The sequence below is a fragment of the Manacus candei genome, unplaced genomic scaffold, assembly GCF_025592945.1.
Source record: "Manacus candei isolate 608988 ecotype Guabito, Panama unplaced genomic scaffold, ASM2559294v1 h1tg000094l, whole genome shotgun sequence".
Lineage (NCBI taxonomy): Eukaryota > Metazoa > Chordata > Aves > Passeriformes > Pipridae > Manacus > Manacus candei.
Window position 1 is genome coordinate 3,982,887 of NW_026138142.1, and position 20,380 is coordinate 4,003,266.

Here is a 20,380-nt window from a genome sequence, read left to right on the forward strand (position 1 = left end):
AAAGTAGAGAAGTTTTGTCTGCATTTTAAAGACTCTGGCATTTGCTGCTTTGAACACTGCAAACAATAGGAAGAGAAAGAATCTGGAAATAATTTCTGATGCCCATCCTACCCCCTCTTTACCCAACTCTCCACACTGACTCTCTGAGTTAATAAACCTGGGTGATGCACCAGCCAGGTATCACAGCATTTGATCTCACTGCCTGATATTCGTGTTACATAAATCTAAAAGAAAAAATGCAAAAGCCCTGTGGCCAGGCCAGTTAATGGAAATGGAAAACCACTGCAGCCTGGTAGGAAAGAGGAGAAGTTATTGTGGTGCAGTAGAGCAGAGCTCCCTCCCCAGGACAGTCAGGAACAAGCCCTTGGGGCAGGAGCTGTGTAGTCTGCCCTCTACTCCAGGAGTAACTAAAACCCTCCATGAAGATGTTCATCCATAACTCCTTTTGCTGCTGGTGCCATCTTGATCTTCTTGCTGTGTCATAAGTGCCTGGGTGAGGAATGTCCCACGTCATCCTAATGCCTGCCCAGGAGAGATAAGGGCAGTCCTGCTGAAAGTCCACAGAGAAGTTTCAACTACAGATCCCACCACCTCACCTCCTGTAACAGTACCCTGTGGATCCAGGTGGCTGAAATGGCCTTTGTTTGTACTGGAAAACTAAATGGGTCCAGAGCTTGGGGCTTGTCCCCAGCAGGTACGCATTTATATCATAAAATTGCTGCCATCCTCTCTAGCACGGTGTGGTTGTCTTCCCAAATTTTTCCTCGCGGAAAGGTTGGCTGACAACTCTTCCAAAACACCAGGGAAGGGTTTAAACCCACCAAAATGCTTGGCTGAAGCCCTGGAGCTGAGAACCTCATTGCTGATGGTCCTACCCACTAGCAATGCTGGAGCTCACTGGTTTCTCACCTGAGCTGGTGGAAGGCATCCAGCCACATTCCTACTGATATCTTGGCCTTGGATTCCCCACTGAATGTGTGGATTCAGATAATATTCTTTTGAACAGCACTCACTGTCCAAGTGCTGTAGATACTTGTACAGAAACCTGATTTTAGCAGGGTCCTGCAGGCTCAGAGGCACTTTTGGATATGAGGGTGAATGCAGAAATGTTTAGAGTAGAAACATAAAAATATCCTTTCTATCATCACGTGGGACCATGCTCAGTTGAACACTCACTACTACTGGTGATTAGTGCAACCCCAAGAAACCAGCAGCACTGAATGAAAATCATAGAAAATAACAACAGATTATCAATCATGTTTTGCTTTTCATGTTGACAATTAGTGTACTAAAAGCTGATCCCTGTGGTTATTACCATGAGTCAGTGCATGTCATCTGTCTCTTGGCACTGATAACTCAGCCAAGATCGATACCTGCATCATCCTACCTTCAAGTCTTTCTTTTAAAAATTGTTTTAAATTGCTTTGAGTGGTTTTCTTTTTAAGAACAATTTTCAGGCTTTAAATCTCTCTAGTGAGTCGGTGTATTTATAAATCCTAGAAAACAGTGTTTGAATTCTTACTTCTTTAGGCCTGTCTGCCTTTTATACAATTGTTACTCACTGTGCTCAAACTGCAACCAGAATTTCTGAATGCATTTCCAGAAAAGGTGGGCGTGCAGAGCAGTGGATCCTGTTGGATCACCCAGGAAAGGCTCTGAGAGCTCTGTGGCCCTTCTGTCCTCTACATCTTCAGGTTTGTTTTTACAAGAAATCCTTGACACAAGCCCAGGACTGGTGCACTCCAAAATCCCATCCAGATGAGAGTCAGGAATGTGCCTCTGTCAGCCCCCCCCCCCTCTTTTCCTTGGCTACACGAATTCCCAGTGGTTTGTCAAGCCATTTGTATTTTATTTTAAAGCACAAGGCTCAATCAGCCTGTGACCACTGGAAGTCTTCCAAATACCAGTCAAACCCCAGCCTGAAATAAGCTATTTTTCCCTTATTTGAAACCTCCAAAACAATGCAAGCAATCTGCTTTCACTCTGTATCCTCCAAGGCCATGTATCACTGATTAATTTCTGTTTCTCATTTTCTAAGACTCTTTTTTGTCTCTTTTCTCGTATTTTATTTCCATGTATTGCCATCATAGAAATTGCTATTGAGAGTATTTTGTTGTAATTTAACCTTTAACAGATACTTTATAAGAAATACAGCGAAACCAGAGTTTTCTTCACTCGGTGTCAGTTGTAACAGAAAAATTTAAAGAAAAAAATAAATTCTGTGGCCCTTGAAAATCAAAGGTTTTCTTCCTAAGCCTGTTTCCTTGTGACCCTACACAAGAGGAGCTTTGCTGTGCCAGGAGACAGAGCAGAGTGTGGCTTTGCCACATAGCAGGAAGCTCTGTAGTGTATTTTGTATTTTGTAGTGTGGTGTTGCTCTGAAGAAATTGTATATGTTATTTAATCTCTCTGAATACAGGCTTTGCTGTAGACCAGGGCCTGTTGTGGTCAGTGGTAGAAAAACTAACCATGAATCTGCAATTTTAGTCCGTGGCAGAACTGCACAGGGGGAAGGAGCATCGTTGAAGGGCAATTTTAGGCTTGAATCGAAGGCCCAGGGCCAAGGTATTCACACCATGGGCTGGGGAAAGCTGACAATCACTTGGAAAACAACCAGGCCTTGGAATAAATTGCTGTGCAAAAGCCCATTCATTAGCACTCTGGTTTTTAGAGAATTGGTTGCAGCAGCACAAATACACCCCAAGAAGTGCAGCCCTGCAGCTCCAGCTGTTTTCACCACCAACAATGGTTTTTCTCCATTACTCCCTCCCAGTACACCACCAGAGATAGCTTCATTGTTTTTTCCTCCTGGATCACTTCCATTTATTGTCCTGGGAAAATCTGTGCTGGCAAATAATATCACCGAGGGGTCCCGACTTAGTCTCTCACATTCTCTATATTCTCAGTTTCGAGAGAATTGTTGCTTGTTCACATGTGGGTAAACAGGGTCAGAACTGGACCCAGGGCACTTAACTTCACATTTTCAGGTGCTAAAGGAAAAATGCAGCTGGAAACTGTAAGTTCACCAAGTTTGTATCCAGCTGATTATTTTATTCTAATTTTAACCTGTGGTAAGAAGGGAAAAAAAAAAAGAAATAGAGTGGGTATTTTGAGTTCACTGTGTTTTTGTTCTCACGAATAACTGACATATTACTTTGCCAAATGGCACTGTGAATCCATGATGGAAAAGATTATGCAGAACCCCTCATTTCTCTTCAGAAAAGACACAACTCCTCATAGAAGAGAACACTTGATTTAAAACTGATGCAAGGCACAGTTTAGGCACTTAGGCTTATCATGTTTGTCAGACCATGAAAGATGCTAAGTGTGCAGGAAATAGATTCATCATAATCCTAAAATACAGATGACAATTCACAGAAAGATGTTTTTTTAATACTTAATATTTAAATATGACATATTGTGGCTGGAAAAACTGTTTTGAGCTACATTATTCCAAATGTAAAACATCTACATGGAGACAGGCTGGAGTGAACTCAGGGAGACAGCAAAGGCTATGAAGAGGGTTGAAATTAATGAAAAAAGTAAGTTTTATAAATAACCTAATCAACAATGGTGGAGGGGCCTAAGAGTAATCTTAAAGTAATTAAGTGCAATAGAGAAAAAGGAACTCAGTGCTATTACTTCAGGGGAGTTGGAACTAGATAATCTTTAAGGTCCCTTCCAACTCAAACCATTCCAGGATTCTATGAATATGACCAGGAGGATAGAACAAAGAGGAAGAAAATACGTAATTTAAGCTTAATACAATAAACAGCTTTATAATCAGTAGATCTGTCAGGCCCTGGACCCATTTTTCAAGGGTAGTAAATAACTCTTCACAATTAAGAGGTCCAAATTCAGGTTGGATAAAAGGAGTATTAAAACACTGTAGAAAGCAAGTGTACAACTGATATATAAATGTTACAATTAAAAGCCAATCAATATATAAACGCCACAGTTAAAAGCCCCTCACAATGGTTTGGACTGAATCCATTTGCTTTCTAAGTGTTTGCATCCAGGTATTATTTTTGAGAAGTTTCTTGGAACAAGGAATAAACTGACCCTTTCAATATGACACTTTCAGTTCTGGAATTGTCCATAGCATTTGGCTGTGGAACAAACCCTGATATGTACTGATTGCACTTTCCTTGGAAGGTCTCCAAACCTTCTGCTTAAAAAAAAAAAAACCACCTGCCAACAGACCTCGAGAAGAGTATGTGGCAAATATTTGGTGTTTTTCTTCTACACGTGTTTTTTTCCAACTGTTACTTGAAATTGTGCCTTGTCAAGAAATGAAACGAGCTGGAGGCAGCGTGATGTGAAGCAGGCTGTCTAAAATATGTGCTGGGTTTCACCTGAGAGATTAAGACACTCATATTTAGGTTTTTACACCCCACTGCAAACTGTGGATGTCCAGTCATATAATCAATGGATCATCAATTATTAAAGAATAATTCAGCTGGTCAAATACGTGCATTTTCCTCAGTTTAAGCTTCAAAAGTCCTGAATCTCCAGCAGTTTTGCCCTCTAATTGAGTCGTCTAAAGACAGGACCCAGTGCCATTTGTGATTAATCTACATGGAAAAAGTGACCATTAGAGTGGATCTACAAATTTATGGACTTGCAGCTGGTTGTCAGGTGGGAAATGGAATCCCAAGTGCCCTTGGTACAAAAATATGGCTCCTTGATACTTATATTAAGGTAACTGAATTAAATCCCAGATCTCAACTCAATAAAGGGGGATCATAGGCACCCAGTTTACATGTAGATATGAGACTTCTGAGGCTCTGAGACTTCTGATTTTTTGAGCTGAATGACACCAGAAAACATCATTAATAAAAAAAGAAAGATATAAATCATGGTATTCCTAACAAGTGAATACAGTTTGACAGAGGTAACAAGTTTTTCAACAGGCAGCTTTGTTTCTTTTGGCATGTTTCTTATGGGTTATTGAGTTTAAGATGTGAATATCTTATGAATTCCTAGCTGATCTTGAAAAAGAAATTATAGGGCTACCAATAACAAGACAATATAATCCCTGAAGAAAAGAAAAAAGAACTCATGGAGACATATTCCTATCACAGTAGTGCACTGTAAGCTTTTCCCCCCCAAATCTTAGCTCATGTGATATCTGAGGGATGTATCCCATGAAGTGAGATTGTGAGAGATCATGTTACCTGGGCTTCTGGAAGTTACTGACCCTTTGAAGTGTGTAGCCAACTAAAATACTGAGATGAGTCTTGTTGGTCTTAACTGTCACAGGGATTTGAACCATCCCTCAGAGGTCTGAACCATCATCCCTCACGGAGCAGGGATGGACCAGGTGACATCCCGAGGTCCCTTCCAACATCAGCCACTCTGGAATTCTGTGAAGAGGTGAGTAGAGAACAACAAAATTGTTCTGAACATATGTACACATAATTTTTTTTTCAGTAAAACATAACCTGGGAAAAAGTCTAATATGAGATCGTGAGAAAATGGAGCAAATAGATGATGATGTTTGTCCTCACTGACTGCTTAGAGGTTTCTGTCAGCTTGTTAATACTGATTGAAAAGAAGATAAATATAATGAAAATCCCTGAAAGACTCTGAGATTGAGAGCAAGTAGTTTGCTTCATGTGATAGAAAAGGAGTGAGGTGAGGGATCAGAGGAGGAAGACAGGAGATCAATAACTTCCAGTTAAGGAAACACTGTGGAAAATTCAGGATTTTCCTAAAGCAAGGTAACCAAGATAGAAAGGATTGTGTATTTTAAGATCTGAGACAAAAGAGAACTGATGGAAAGAGCCCAAATGAGATCTGCCCTTCTGTGGATGGACAGGAAAAGTAATATGAAATAACATATTAACTGGAGTAAGGTGGGATGGCTCAGGACACCATAGTCTTTCCCAGTAACACAGAAACTTTGAAAGCTATGAGATTTTGCAGCCTATCTCCAGTTCCTCAAAAGGAGGTGAAGAGAAGAAGCCACACTGAGCAGGGTGACACTCAGAGGTGACAGATCCATGTGCCACCTGCACGGAGTTGGCTGATGGAAAATGAGGCTGTGCAGAGCTGAGAAGGGGAAACATGAGCTAAGTGGTGATGTGAGTCACCCTGACACACCATTAATTATGTTTCCAACCTTGGAATGAGATGGTGCCAGTCCTGTATGTTTGTCAAGGGGGAAAGTGCCAGCAGGAGCTTCTGTGTGTGTCAAAGAGGCTTCCAGAGGGAATCAGGTGAGGCTGAAGTGATTCCTTATGGATGAGTTACATTCCATCCTCACCTGGTAAGAGAAACAGTACTGGGAAAATGTACACTGAGTAAAGTAAATCCAGGAAAAGTTCAGGATGCACCTCACCTTTAGCCACCTGAAAATGAAGGAGCAGGTTCTTCCCTAGGGAGAAGCTGGCAATTCCAGGGAATGGGCTGCATCATCTCTCTTGGGTGCTGTACTGGGACAAGGTGCATTTCCATCTCTCGGTACCTTCAGGTACTGGGAGGCCACAAAAAGGTCACCCCAGACCCTTTTCTTTTCCAGGGTGAACAACCCCAATTCTCTCAGCCTTGAACCCTAGAAAGATTCTTTATTTTATTTTATGACAATATTACAATGATAATTGTGCTTAATATTCTGATATTCTACTTCAACCCTAACCTGCAGAACCATCTAATCTTCAGAGATCACAAGTGTAGGAACTGGTCTCAAAGCATCTAAGTCTTGCACAGGCTTCATATCCTTTAACACACACAAATAAAGAAGTAGAGGCAGATCAGAAAGTTTCCAAACCAGACTCAAAGATGGTGTTAGAAATCTCTCTGTTTTCTCCTTTTCACCTCTGTAAACTGGATTTACAAGTGCTCTTGGGTAAGACTTCCCTGTCTGCTGCTAATGGGAAACACATGTGCAGACAATACACTGGAGAAAGAGTTCAAGAACATGTTATTCTAGGAGAAACATTATTTATGTGATCCTGCCAAAGATATCAAGACTTTGGGTAATTGGCAGTGTGTGTGCTCTCTGGGCAATTCAGTACCCACCACTGTGCAAGGAAAAGCTCCTACAAAAGATCTTTATCATTTAGGACTCTTCATTAGGTCTTATTGTCCCTTTCTGTCATAAATTATATTATTAGAGTGAACAACTTAAATGTAAATGAACCTTTAAAAGACCAACAGCTGAGCTTTGACTACATTGTGAGACCCTGAGCCCCCTCCTCTCAAGTGTTCTGATTCCTTTCTTACCATGAATAAACCAGTAACACTGGAATTTCTGGAGAGTCTGGGACTTTTGCTGAGCACATGGAAGGACAGAAGTGTGAACCTTGAACCCCAGATGTTCCTCACCCACCTCCCAGGGCACATAGGGGCAGAGAGCCTGAGAAGCAATTTCATCAGTTGCTTTGTAATTATAGCTCAAGATTCACGTGCCAGTGTGTTTATTTTCACGTTGACAATCCTTAAGGAACCAAAGAATCCAGTTGTCCATGAACTGCTGGCCACCTTGCAAAGGTAGGAAGGGGTGATGTGGAGTTTCTTTGCATTTCCCAACGTGCCTGAGGATTTCACATGAGTGAAAAGGAGTCAAGAGATAAGGACAGACACTGAACATACAAACCTGAGAGTTGGGAAAAATGAAATGCATCTTCAAAACCCAAAGAAACAAGTGAAACAGAGGACAGTCTGCAAGAATCTGCCACTGAAAAAAGATGCACGTGGATACAGAGAACTGAGAAATTGTTTGATTTAAACTCAGTGTCAGACAGAACTAAAAAGGCCTCCAGAACTGTATAAACTGGATAAACCAGAAAGACAGATTTGTCTTGTACTAAAATAGCAAAGTTTATATATTAAAAAATGAAAAGACTGGACAGAATGTTGTTCAATGAACCAACAGCAGTAGAGTTGTCTGTTCCTGTGATGAGAAAATGAAAGGATAAACAAGATCATGTGGTCAGCAGAGGAGACCCTTTGGGAACTGATTTATCCTGTCAGACAATGACTTTATGTCATTCAGTGTTCCAGAGATCTTTAGGGTTCTCTGGGCTTCAGGAAAGCACCAAAGAGAGAAAAAGCTAATCTTCTTTCCCTGCTATCTAATGCTTAGGAACCATCCCATGAGAATATAATACCTTTAGGAGTTCAGTTTTCTGAACATTTTGTTCAGAAAAATTTTTTCTGAGCTTGCTTTTGGTATCACAAGAAAGGCAGGTTAGTAAATGATGAATAGGAAAGGAATGGTTAATTATTCACAGTCCAATCAAAGTTGTTTTAGTGAAGTCAAACTGAGGCTAAAATATCTGAAAGGAAAGTGCAGGTTCTGTGTGTGGGAGGGGATAAATTTATCTGTCAAGAGGCAAATGAAGCATTGATAACTGTCTCAATGTGAACTATTAAAAAATAAAGGCAAGTGCAACTCCTGGAAGTACAGGGAGAACATTCAGCAGAAGATAGGAAGTGACCTTTCCTCTATAAATTACACCATTTAAAACTTGTTAAATGATGTGTCCAGCTCTGGAGGACACTTCAGAAAAGACATCTAAACAATGGAGAGAGTTCAAAGGAGAACTGCAAACACAGTCCAGGGCAGGAAAGCAAATCTTTCACTATTAACTCTAAGAGGCTTAATTTTTAAAGTTTCTTGCAGGGGAGGCTAAGGCACAACATCATCCCACAAAAACCACTCCAGGTTCAGCACCTTCATGTCTCTACCTGGAATACCATCCACATCTCTTCAAAAAGGTTGGAAAATGTTGTAGCAGTCTTTGTATGTGGTTTTCCAGTAGATTAAAATAGAAAATGAAAATAAACACTGGCGTGATAACACCTTGGAGCATTGAAGTTCAACTATGTTTTGGGATAGGACAAGGTACAAGAAGTTTCTGTGTAAACCCTACAAGTCATTGGATGTTCAGGCTGCCCAGATGGCAGGAGTTATTCTAGAGATAACCATCTTCTTTGCTTTTTTCTGTCCACAACACATCCCTGACACCCCTTGCCTTCGAGGACTAGAACAAAATAGTGCAAACTGCCAATCCTTTGGAAAAATCTGAAATGAATGTGTATTTAATTGGTATGATTTTATTCAATTTGCCTATTTACTGCCCATCTCAGTCCCATTTCAGGCTCCTCACATTGCACAGAGAGAGAGGAAGAAAGAGAGAGGGTTACGTTTGGTAAAACTGTTATTTTGAATAACTGGACCCAATTCTGTCATAGTGTGTCAGCTGGGCAAGGAGGAACTGCTTTTTACGGCCACCTCCTTGTCCAAAAAAGACAAAATGACTGTAAAAATTTGATGACCTCTACATGAATTCAATCATGTCCAGCTGTTCCTTTGTATTTCTCTTGAGGTTCCTTCTCTCAGACAAACTGACATTTTTCCTTCTACCATATTCAATCCAAGCATAATTCTCACATGAAACACACAAAGTTGAGCCAAACTTCACAATACTAATTTTACTTGATGATCAACTTTTCATTCCTAGCTCTTCTTTTGTCTGGATCTGTGGCAGTGGATAACCCAAGAAAACAGGATCACACCCTCATCCAGATCTGCAGCTCTTTGCTAATAGAAATGTCACTGCCCTGTGACAGTGGCAACTGTCCCTGACTTTTAAGGAGTCCATCTGTGCATTAAGAAGCTTGGGAGGCCCCAAATTCAAGGATAGTCTAAGCCCTCATAGCTGCTATTAACATTCAGGCTGTTGCCCCATTAGGCCAAGTTACGACCTTATTCAAACCTGCCAAATTCTATTCTGTTATTATTCTATTATTATTTCTATGTCATCTTTCAGAAGAAGCCAAATCATCCAGTTTCACTCTTCTTTTCCTCCCATCATTGATCCAGTCACTATGGAAAAGTGAATTAATTGCTGGGACAGACTTAATTTGTGGAACACTTTATCCTCTTGCTTGCCTGTGTTGCAAACAAGCAGCTGAGCAGAGACACATCGTTCCAGGACACACATCTTGATGCAAATTCTGAAACCTCTGGGTATTAGACATATTTCCAACTTAGATGCCTCCTTCTTCCAAAGGTTGGAGCAGATTAGGGAGCAGAGGGTTAAATATTTGCCTCTCAAATCTCTTGGAAGCTGAGAGTCCAACCCTGAGTAGTTCTGCTGGATACCACCAGAATAAGGGGCTTCTCCCCTTTCTTTCAGGCCAACTGAAGGGACTTGGGAGGAGATTCCCATCTCCTCTCCTGCCCAGCAAAGGCAAAGAAGAGGTACATGTGAAGAAAGTCATCCTCCATCTAATTCCATGATGATCTAATCCAACTCCCAAGCAAGTCAACTGTTCCTGTTTTATACTGCTGGGAGGTGACTGTTGACACAACCTTCTCCTTTTCTCCTCATCCTGGAGCTAGTGGATCACTATCCCACATTATTGCAGAAGTTTTGTTGGAATGAGACCTGTGGGAGGGAAAGAACTGCTACTTGAGTCAAAGCAGACAATTGGCTGATTTTTCCTGTTTCTTCCTTGTTCAGAAAGCCACTGCCATTGAGTGCCATCCTGCCTTCCATTTTTCCACCCTCCCTGAAGACACACAAGTCTTCCTGCCTTGTAATCCAAGTGACCAAGTGGGAATGTAGAGCAGGGATGAGTCTCTAAAGCCCACAAACTCCTGAAATTCCCTCAAAAGCAGCTAATTGAAGCCATTCTCCCTATCAGGTATTCAGAGTTTAAATTCATATGCCTATTGCTGACTTGATTTCCCTTGGGTTTTTCCTTACCAGCCTTGTTTTTCAGACTCTCTTTCCTTTACAGCAATCTTGTGGGATATGACAATGTTTTTGGTTTTCTTTTTAATTCACTTCATCGATGGAATCCTTACTTGGCTAAATGTTGTTAACAGTTAGTGGGCTCCTCTCTGACTGTCTTTTCTTTTCCCATCTCTTAAAGGAAAGTTCCTTCCCAGCCAGCTGAGATGCCACCACATGATGTGCACATCCAAAATCTCTTTCTGTCCAAGCCAAAGGGTTTATTTTAATTCTCTGCTTTGTTTGAGTCTCCTCTGAACACAGACCCTGACCCCAAATTCCCTGTGGGATGAGGACAGCAGTGCAGGGATGGTACTGGATACAAACATATCTAGAGCAAGCTCTAGAACAGCTCATTTTATGTCAGGATCACTGTTTTATATCCATCAGTGAACCAGAGGGCCTTCAAAGGTGCACAAATGATCTTTAAGGGCCCTTCCAAACCAAACCGTTTTGTGATTCTATGAAATGTCCACGTTTATTTTTTGCAGAGTATTCAGAAATGGGAATTTAGGTAGTACTCTCAATAAAAAGAGAGAAGACAGTTGAGAGAAGAGCTCTATCAGCAAAGATGCTTTAGGAGACTGTGCCAGTGAACACAGAGAAGGGGTGTGTGCAGTGCTGTGTTTGGTTGTGATAAACACAACCCCATCTCCACTCACCTGAGTATAAAGAAATAACTGAGTTTAAGAACATGGAAAACTTGAGGCTTCACTGAAACCCCATCCCTGGAAGTGTTCAAATCAAGGTTGGATGTGGCTTGGAGAAAACTGGCCCAGTGGAAGTTGTCCCTGCCTATGGCAGGAGGACTGGAATTAGATAACATTTAAGGTCCCTTCTAAGCCAAATAATTCTGTGATTTGGATTCTATGAAGTTTCCCTATCTGATATCTTCACTGAGATCGAGATTAATTTAATTTTACTTCATCCATCTAGAAGTTAAACACTGAGTTTAAACTGATCATCTGAGGTCCCTCTATAGCTCTTGAAGGAAAACACTTTCTGAAAGTGATTCACGTCCTCTTGACATGTGGCAGAGGAAAGGAAGACTTCTTCAGGGTAAAGGACATTGCATTTCCTTTCAATCCATCCTCCTGATGAAAAGTAGCATTTAGAGTCTTCAGTCCCTTCATAAGCAGATCACAAAGGGATTTACAGGACCCCAGCTTTGTTACAAAGCTATGCAAGCCCAAATACTACTGAATGCAATCAGTATGAGATGCTCTGTGAAAAAAAACAAACCTTAGCTAAAGGCCTTGCAGATATTTTGCCTGTATGTGCCTCCAGGACCACATAGATCTTCAACCTGTAAAGTAACTTCAGAACACAGTTCCTGAGGTTTGGTAGATTTATTGTGTGTGTACCTGTTAATGGTGTGACTAAATTTAGTTTTTCCTGCTGAAATACAACCACCAGGAAGCTGATTCATTCTGTGATAGTTCATATCCACAAGACTATAACCCACTCCCAGTTGTAACTTACGTTTTTGTCACAACCAGAGTAGATGCTGACAGACCTTCCTGCTTCCCCAGTGCCAACGTGCTCTGAGCTTGTTCCTGGAGGAATGGGGTAGGTCTTGCTCATAATTTGTGTCACAAACAAGAACAGTAGTTTTACTCATCAAAGTTCAGTTTGAAGTAAAGATTTGACCAACACAGTCAGTTGTGTCCCTGGTGCGAGGCATCCAATGTGGATGCACAAACATATTCCATGAGTCAAGTGCCAAAAGTGCCTGTTTCTTTCCTCTAAATAAGGGAAACAAGTAGCATAAAATGGAATGTCTCTGAAGCCAGGTGAGGTTAATGTTGCTACTGCTCAGGGCTTTCTTTGATTTAAGTGTCCCGTGTGAGTTGCAATAGTTATGTTACTCCTTGATCTCAGTCAAACCATGAGTTTTCTGCTCCTGTAATCAGGGGAGGACAATCCCACTGAGGATTATGAATCGACAGCAAGTGCATGGCTGTGGGAAGCTGTACCTAAAGATAGTGACGGTTCATAAGATAACGGTTCAGAAGCTGCACATAAAGAGTGACGTCTTTAAAGATAAAGACGGTTCATCATCAAAATTGAGGATGTCATACAGATCCAAATGGTTGGTTTCTTTGGAAATCTCAGAAAACACCACCACATTGAGGGTTAAATGCCAAGTATGATTTTTTTTTTTTAAGTGCACATATTTAGCAACAACTGTCCTTTTGAGTTTCATTTGCCAGGCTCTTGTTCTGGTGTGTTATTTTCCACTGGTTTATGTCTGGAGGGCTGGAGTGGCGAGCAGGTGTTAAAGTTGCAAATTTTAGTTGACTTAGAAAAGGCAGCATTAGTGTGGAGGTGCAAGATCAGAATTTAAGATGAACCTTGTGAGTTGCAAAACTGGTCTGAAGTCCAAAGAAGCTTTTCTATAGAGAAAATTCATTGTGTTATAATCCTCCTAACACCAGATAAAAAACCTACATTAACAGAAGTCAAGAGGACCAAAAGAGGGAAGTTTTCAAGAAAATGAGTTGATTAGTCCATAAATAAATGAGACAAATAATATTTAAATATCTAACAAATATTTGAGAGGAAGGTATAAATCTTTTCCAAGGTCCATGTTGTTGGGCTTTCATTGCAAGGGAGATTTGGAAATTTTTGGTATAAGCACTGGAATGAAACATCTAAAGGCATCCAAGGATCACCATCCTTGAGGAAGGTCTTTAAGACAGCCTAGATAAACTGCTGTCAGGAGGATTGTAAGTGTAATTGGAGATGCAGGAAAGACTAAGGACCTTCCAAGGAAGATCCATTTACTATGAGTGACATTCTGTGAGACATAAGAGTGCTCTGCCCATAGTGACTTTGTTTTATTGCCTAATCTCCCCAGCCTGTATGAAATGGTGAATTACTTTGCTGCTGCAATGTGATCTCATAGATTTAACAAGTCCAGCTGACACTTCCCAGACTGTGGCCATGTGATAAACCTGACAAAGTTCACCTCAAGGCTTTTTTCTGCTTGGGAAATAGGTCACAAGTTTCACCTCAAGGTCTCCCTTTTATTTTCCTATCAGCTCAACATCCAGTGCCCTATAACACTTGGCAGTTAGAAGAAATTCATTATAATAAAGAAGTCTGTGATGTTGAATCAGCACCTCAGACTGTGCCAAAGACAAGCTGTGAGCCTGAGCAGTGGAGCTGTGGGGAAACAGAGCACAGAGCACACACAGGGATGAAACCTTGGAACAAAACTCAGGGAAATTACATAAAAAACCTCCCTCCAAACAACTAAATTATCAGCATTGGTGGAGCTTATAGCAGTGGCATCTTCAGCTTGATTTCTTCTGCACACCGAGAAACCATGAGGACTGTGATCCATACTGAAAACTTGCCTATGGTAGCAACAATGGTTTATTCACCTCCTGGATTTGTAATGAAGGACCAAGGCTTTCATTAGCACAGTCACTGGTGTGTCATGCCCAGTATTCCTGGCAGACTTGTTATTTTATGTAACACAATGTGCAGGGCAAAAGAAAAAAGAAAAAAAAAAAAAGAAAAAAAAATTGGTCAACCTCCCAGTGATGCACTGGACACAGGAAATTCAAAAGGACAATTGTTGCTAAATATGTGCACTTAGGAAAAAAAAAAATCATATTTGGCATTTAACCCTTGATGTGGCAGCGTTTTCTGAGATTGCCAGAAAAACCAACCATTTCACAAGCCAACTGTGTTTAAATAACTCACAGAGGAGAAGGTTTGGTTGGAGAAAAAGAGATAGGATTTTCTCCTGTTTAATGGCAAGGGATTCATAGCCCCTTTCTATCCATTGCTGCTATAAGAGGGACATTGCTTTATGCATTAATGTTCCTGCTAAGCAGCAGAGCCTGTGGTTTCTCTCTCCAGCATCAGCTTGGGGGAGAAGAAATGCCTAATTTGGAAGGTGACAAAAGATGTTCCTGGGGACAGCTAAATTCTCTGTACCCTTTCCCTAGCAGTGCTTGCTGTGTGTCAGGAGAGCAGGCAGTGGTGAAGAACTTCATGGTCCATAATCATGGAACCACAGAATCCTTCAAGCTGGAAAACACCCCTCCTTTGTGGAGATGCTGCTGTCAGCTTGGGGGTACAGGAGAATCAGGGGGAAACAAAAATCTGGTTCCTGGTGCAGGCTGATTTGTCTGGGAAATTCCCTTTTATGTCTCAGTTGGAAGACAGTCATCTTTATCACTTAATGTCCCAGAAGTGTCAAAAAAAAGGGTAATAACAGTCCTGCTGGTGTGGTTGGCAGGTGGACAGCTCTCATGGCCAGAGAACTGGGATTTCCAGATAAAGGTAAGTGCTGGCTGGAGCTGGGCAGCCCAGGAAGCCTAAAAAGTTGGTTAAATGGAGCCAGTGGAGTGTAGATGTCTGAAATCAAGGACTGTGACTACATTCTGAAAGCTCACACACTGTGCATTCGCTAAGACGGAGGACGTCAGATCAGTCAGAGATATTTTCATGGTAGATACCAACAATTAGGAGGGACAAATGCCACCCACATGCCTTTGTTGTGCTTGTGATGAAAAATTGTGCTGTACTGACACATTTATCGCTGCATTATATATGTTTTCAGGAAGGGCTGTAAGGTCTCTCGCCCTCAGAAGAGAGAAAACTTGAAATTGGAGGCAAGCTCTCTGAGGACATTCATGAGGGATTTTCTCTTCAGATGCCTTCAAAATCTCCTTCAAGAGAAAACAACTTTTTAATCATCATCTCTGTCCATCTGGACTAAATTGGTCATCGATGTAAATAGGTTTGCCTCTGCTGATATTGAATTTCATTCATTTGTTGTACAACCACAGATATATATACAGTCATATATACACTGATAAATTTTCTACAGTTTTATTGTTCTGGAGGGTAAAAAATAAAAATGAGGCTCAACGTATCCATATCTAGTGAAAAATTAAAACAAAATCCATCAAAAAGAGAATTATGTTGTCCAGGTGAACATGGAGGAATGTAGAGATACTTTTTTGTCTCTGAGAAAAGGGAAAACTTTAGTCTTTAGAACCTGTTTTGATTTCACTGAATGAGGAAGTACTTAAATGAAAATTATCCATGTGAACTTTATGCCTTTGAATCTTGCTCATTAGAGGGTGACATCCCATCTCATCTCCCAGAGAAAACAGGTGACTCATGTGGTTGATAAATAACTGCTGATCCTCACAGGTGAGTTTCTGATAATTCAGGTGCAGCATCCCAAAGCAGTTCCAGGGTCCAGCTCCGTAAGGGGGGATTTTGCAGGCTCTGAGTTTTCCATGCAGCGAACAAAGTCAGCTGAGTCCCTAAGGAGGGAATTTTCAGCAGTTGCCATATGGAGCAAGAGGGTGCTTAGACTGGCTGGGAGAGAATGCTGGAGAGGGGGATGTGTCTGAAATCTTCCATCTTTCCTGGATTTAGGAGAATTAAGCCAGGGATTCAGTCTAAAGCCCCTCCCAGTTCCTGGGCACTTCACTCATGCGTTAGGTGTTGGCTGTGCTCAGGGACCTCTTGCAGAGATTTTCCCAAGTGTCTCTCCCTTGACTCAATGGCCACCTTGTACTTTTTACAATAGAAAAATGGAAATGTTCTCCTTCTATCCAGAAAAGGAATGGAGCCCACAAAGCAACTCCTGAATATTGGTGCAAATCTAATTCAGTGGCATTATTCTTATTGGAAACCCCACCTGTGAGCTACAGTTTCTGCATGGAGAGCACTGAACAGAACACAGGGGAAAACATTTTCATTCCAAACAGAAATGCTGGGCTCCTTCCCATTTCTGAGATGTTGGAGCAAGATTACATGGATGCTCCAGCTCTTCCCTGTTCCACAGTTTTGCTCTTCTCCATGGAGGTGAGAGCTGGTGATGCCCCAGAGGGGTGAAAGTCTACGGGCAGAAATAGGAATTGCTGTTGTCTCTGAAACTGCATAAAATGGAGTATTCCTGGAACTGCTGCTTGCCTGCTAAAAGACTTGTCTGGCAGGGCCACAGGGTAACTAATTCTTCTCAGGAGAAGAATAATTGTGGTTAGCTGAATTTCCCCTGGTTCTTCCAATCATTTGACACATATTCCTTCTGCCCTTCAACTTTGACTGTTCCTTCACCTAAGAGGGAAATTCCCCAAGAATTCATGTTAGCCAAGACCAAATTTGCAGTCACTGACATTTGTTTCTTGTTCAAAAAGCAGCGATCCTGAGCAATCTGACGTGTGGGAGCAAAGAACAAAGCCTACCACTCCAACTACATTTGTTTTCTCACTGAAATGTTTAGTGAGATTTGTGCTACAGCCCTCCTGATTGGTTTCAGACAGAAAAATGAGTTGGTCCTGGGATCTTGGCAATTAAATATCCAGTCCTGTGAGCTTGATTTTTCACTCAACTGTCTCTAGTGTAACTAAATCAAAGGGTTGTTGGGAGTACACTGGTTTAAATCATCTGTGAAGAAACACCCCTCAGCTAAAGAGCTACTTTCTCCCTCTTGTTCCCATCAGATCTGTGCTTAATTGCATGTCCTAAACACTTACATAAGGCTAGCAGTCATCTCTCTCTATTTCCAGAAAAAACCAAACCCCACCTTCAAGTGTGATTTGGTGCATAAACTAAAACCACACCCAGAAAAGATGTCTGCACAAATCCCAGCTTACCTGATGTGCAGGGTTTGCCCTTATTTTGGGCTTCTGGTGGTTGTGGGCTCTGGGTTCAGAGGCCTCTGGTTACTTGGCCAAGCACAGGGGTCTTTGTCATCAGCCTGAGTAATGTGGGATGGAGCTTGTTTTGTGGAAAAGTGGCATAATGAGTAGAGCACCAATTAGATCTCTGTTGTGGTGGGCATTTCTGAAGAAGTCCAGCTGGTTTCTCTGCTCATGTTTTCTCTTTCCTCTTTCCTCATTACACTTACGCTGCTGTACAATTTATTTTGTCCACAACTCCCTCTGCTTCCTGTGCAATAGATTTGTTCTTTTGTTTTCATCCCCTTCTGTTTCCCCTCCTGGTGGTTCTTCTACACACAGGCCAAGTCTGTCTCTGCTCTTTCTGCCCAGAGCTGAAGGTTGAGGGACCCTGGGTATCGTCCTTGTACAGGCAATTAGTAACAACACAGCAGAGATGATCATGGTTTACCTCACATCACAGCATAGAGGGAAAAACTGGATAATAGCTCCACCCATCTCTTGTATGCGTGTATATTCCCTGGAACCGTTTCTGTCTTTAATTTATTTCAGATTTTTTTTCCTCTTTTCTGTCTGAATTATTGTTTTGTTGAGTTACTGTGGCACCAACTCCCAAAATGTAAAATGAGAGGTGGGTAACAGTTATGAAGAGACCAATGAGGATGAAAATACAAGTGTGAGGTGACTTTGGTTCAACACCAAGGTGAGTGTCCAACCTGCTACTCTTAAGGCACATTTAATTTGTGTGTTGTTCCCATATTACACTGGTCAGACTAAAGGTCTGGCTTACCTGGTACCCAGTTTCTGGCACAGGCCAGTCAGGGATATTTAGAGGAGACTGTAGAAATCAGGGAACCATTTTGCAGTACTTCCCATGGCTATTTTCCTGGCTTCTAGAAATTTTCCTTTCAGGGATTCTTTCTCACCTTATCAGTACTGATACAGAGGTTGCTTGGTCATCCAGTTCCTAATTGTAGGAAGAAGTGAGTAAAGAGGGAATTTCCTGTGGATAGGGCTGACTATCTGGGCAGCTCCATCCCACAGGTGCCAATTTGGGACAAATGGAAACTCTTGTAAACTATTCATAGAGCTCTTGCTGTGTCCAGTCCCCTGAGGTGTGTGATACATGCCCTGTGTCTTGGGCACCTGTTTGGTAGGTCCAGAGAAGCTGCTCACTGAAGATCTCCAAGTCTCAGAGGCTGTTTGCAGTAAATAAAAAGTTTCACTGAAAAGAATACAACTAGAATCTCGTTGTATCTCGTATTAAAATTCTACCATCTACCATTATTTGGCTAAATTCGATTTTTGATTTGTCTGTCACATGGTTCCTCATTGAAGTCCCACTGTAATTAGAAGGGTAAACCCAATAATTGAATTATTCCCCTTTTCTTTGCTTTTTCCTTTTTTCACTGGTACAGTTCTGTTGTGTAAGTGCATTATAAAACAGAAGGAAATAAAGTTGGCTATATGGAAAATCAAGAACATCTGATGCCTAGGAAGAATAAAAACTTGGGGGTGACAGGCTGCAGACATCTGGATTCCTGTTTAAACAGTTTTCAGCTTTGTCACTGAATCATCTTTTGAAAACTGAATGCATTTTAAAACCCCTTATTGACTGTCTAATACTATCCAGGTGTGTGTTTGATTTTTCCTTCTTACCGACATATTGTCCAAATGAAAAAGCCTTGAATTAATTTAAGTATAATTTAGAAGACATTACCAGTGCATTAAAGCAAGAAGAGGGAGAAAAAAGAGGAGGCAGAGAAGTGGGCTGATTTTAAACACCCATCCTTCAAGAGTTGGGTCCAGGGAATCAGTTCCTGACTCTGGATCAGATTATCCTTGGTTTGAAGCTGGAGCAAACCCCCTGGTTTACAGATGAAGGTGCCCCCAGCTGTTAAGGCGGGCAGAGATCTGAGAGCACAGGGGTTAATCCGAGGCGTGTGTGCAAGTCCCGCTGAGATAAACCAGGCACTCGGACCTTTTGCTCTCAGAGACACTCTGGCACTGCCGGGAAATTCATTCTGTCTGCAAAACCAAGCATGTAATTTCCCTTCTCCCTTGCTCTCCCCTCTGTCCCCGTCTCTGGCCAGTCCTGTGGCTCAGAGGCAGCAGCCAGTCTCCCTGGTGACAACCGGGACAGCTGAGTGGTGACACACAGGTTTTCACTGCAGGAAGCCCCCGAACTGGCTTTTTTAACCTGCTGGTCAGAAGAGGAAGGCTGGGGAAACCCTGAAACACCTCTGTGCTTTGGAGAGAGAAAAAGCGAAGAAATGACATAAATTAAAATAAAATAGTAAAAAAAAAAAAAAAAAAAACGGAGAAAAAACAAACACCTCCCCCTCAGCATCCGACTTGCATCCACAGAAAGCTTCCAGCTTACACTCAGTGTTATGTCAGCTTTACACAGTGATTAAAACTGATCCCTCCTCAGTGAACACCAGCTCGTGAGAGCCGTGTAAATCCGCAAGTGTGTCCGTGCAGCCGTCCGAGTTGGCATCCAAAACACCTCCAAGTCCACAGAACCAAGAGAAAGGACATTTCTACCTGTTTCCAAATGAAACAGAGGTGCTGAAGTCCCTGGAGTGTGGATTTAGTTGTCAGTCTTATTTACTACTCTGAGCTGTTCTCTGCTGCCGCTGAAGCTGAGCGGGAATAACTCACCAGCCTGCACAGATAACTTTGCTTTTTGTTTCAGTCCAGCTCGAGACAGAAATCCCATCAAAGCTTTCGTTCCAATCCCCGTCCTGAATGATGACACAGGAGTTCAAGAAGTAGAGGGTACAAAAAAAATTCCTGAGGAGCTCCTAAAGATTTTTCCAGGAATTTTTAAAAGCCTCTTAAAAACGGCGGCAGAGATCGAACGCTGGTAAGGGAGGGGAAAGGAAAAAAAAAGGAAGAAAAAACTTTGGCAGGCAAGCAGTGTCTTACATCAATCTAACAGTCAGCATCTATGTAGATGTTCTTTCCTCCTTT

General features: G+C 41.7%; 1 long non-coding RNA gene across 1 annotated transcript in view; it reads left to right on the forward strand.

The window, feature by feature from the left end:
- The window catches only part of LOC127461109 (uncharacterized), a 493,673-nt gene that overhangs the window by 257,550 nt on the left and 215,743 nt on the right, over positions 1-20,380 (forward strand). The gene's annotated exons all lie outside the window — the stretch shown is intronic.